Source organism: Nycticebus coucang, chromosome 20 (genome assembly GCF_027406575.1).
Source record: "Nycticebus coucang isolate mNycCou1 chromosome 20, mNycCou1.pri, whole genome shotgun sequence".
NCBI classification, from domain to species: domain Eukaryota; kingdom Metazoa; phylum Chordata; class Mammalia; order Primates; family Lorisidae; genus Nycticebus; species Nycticebus coucang.
In genome coordinates, this window is record NC_069799.1 from 16234917 (window position 1) to 16237348 (window position 2432).

Sequence of the window (2432 nt, forward strand, 5' to 3'; positions counted from 1 at the left end):
GCCATTTTGAATTCTTCTGACTTGCCCTTTGCCAGCTGAAATAAAACCTTTCCTCTTATAAACATGGTATTTATAATAGGTGGGGTTTACTTCCCTTTCAAAGGGCAAAGTGATTGTGTTATTGGCCCCTTTTTTCCTGCTCCAACATCATCCACTGGCTATTAGGAGAGAAACTAGAGTCCAAGGTTTTCTGCTTTCTATCTCAGACACAGGCCTAGTCCTTGGCAGCATGTAGTAATGTGATACTTAGGGGTAAATGAAAAGACGTCAGAAAGGATGACTGTGTTGTGGTTTTGTTACTGGAATTTCCTCATTCAGTCAGTACTTGATCTCAGGGATTTGAGAATTGAGTCCAAAGGCTGTAGATCGGTGACAAAATAGGATTTTTTTGGATGAACGTGCATGCAGATGAAGTGGAGAGCACCAGAGGGAGTAGGCTCAAGTCAGAGGTCTCCTGCATGGATCCTTTATCTAGGGGTAAGTAATTTTCCCTAACAGATATTTGGCCAGTTCCTGGTGCACCCTACTCAGGGTGGAGTCATCTAAAACTTCATGGGCTGCTTTGTTCATGACCTTGCTAGAGCTCATAGGGTGTTGTGTAAAATTCTCCCAATTGATCGCTGATGCAGAGAAATGAGTCCTATAATGAAATAGTCTGAGTAATAAGAAGGACCACTTATACTCTCATGACAAGTGGCAATCTTTATTTCTTTTACCAAAGTTTATCTAGGCACATAACTTAATCAATAAACACATGACTTAAACCTTTGCCCCAGGCCTCTTACTGCCTTGTACTTACAGGCCTACAAATAAGCTGGATTAACTGTTAACCATTTTGGGCGGCACCTGTAGCTCAGTTGGTAAGGTGCCGGCCCCATATACCGAGGGTGGCGGGTTCAAACCCGGCCCTGGCTGAACTGCAACCAAAAAATAGCCGGGCATTGTGGCAGGCGCCTGTAGTCCCAGCTACTTGGGAGGCGGAGGCAAGAGAATCACTTAAGCCCAGGAGGTTGCTGTAATCTGTGTGAGGCCACGGCACTCTACCGAGGGCCACAAACTGAGACTCTGTCTCTACAAAAAAAAACAAAACAAAACAACAACTGTTAACCATTTTACTAAATCATTATCTAAAGCTATTCCTATGGGCTATGGTTTAACCAGGTTAACTGATAAACATTTAAATGGTTCCATTTTGTGAAGGCAAGTTTAAAGTCTTCACTAAATTTATTCTTAGGCTAAGTAATCAAAAACAAAATCATAAAACAAGATTCTGGGCAAATAAGCTGTTTCAATGCTAGACCATCTGGAGGCAGTTAATCATCTTTAGGGAGGAGTCTGGAAAATCCTGAGATATACAGGTAACTGCCTGCAGGCCTGTACCCATGAAGCTCCACCCTAAATCACTTTCACGTGATTAGATTCTAAGCCACATATGTAGTTCTATCCAGGATTTTTTCCTTTCTAACTCACAAAAGACTTTAAACTTGCCTTCAAAAAATGGAACCATTTAAATGTTTACTTATAGGCCTTTTGCCTATAATCCCCCTTTCTTTTTTATTGTGGTTTTGAGCATTTACATCACTCATTATTAATGCAAAAATTGTGGCATGGTAATCATTTTCTTTCTTTGCTTGATTAACTTTCTTACCTATAATATATAAAATTAAACATAAAATTAACAACAATGTAAATGAACCAACAGAACTTGGTAACTTTTCTTTTTTTTTTTTTTTTTTGAGACAGAGCATCAAGCTGTTGCCCTGGGTAGAGTGCTGTGGCATCATAGCTCACAGCAACCTCCAACTCCAGGGCTTAAGTGATTCTCTTGCCTCCACCTCCCAAGTAGCTGGGACTACAGGCACCCATCACAACACCTGGCTATTTTTTTATATTTTTGTTGAAGCTATCATTGATGTTTGGGAGGACCAGGCTGGATTCGAACCCACCAGCTTAGGTGTATGTGCTTGACGCCTTAGCCACTTGAGCCACAGGCGCCGAGACAGAACTTGGTAACTTTTCCCAAAGAAATTTAGTCTCATTATACATTACAGGGGTAATACAAAAAGATATCCTTTACAATCACATTTTAATTTTATCCATTTCTTCAAACTAATTAGTTCATCTTCTAACATAACAACTACTTGTTCTAAATAGGATATTTCATGGTAAAGTTCAGTATCAATTTATTTTTCAGCAGTCCACAATTGTTCAGAGTTCTTATGCCAATCAGCAACAAAATTTTGAGTCTTTATATTCCAGATCAAGGCCTCACAAGCAGTCGCGGCACTTAGAGTTACCACAATGATTCCCAAGATGGCAGCATCAACAGATAAATAAAATGTTTGATTCTTTTTAATATCTTGTCTGCCAATAGCTATAAAATTGAGAGGGCTGTAGACTCCTGCCACGACCTAGTCAAATTGATTGGAATC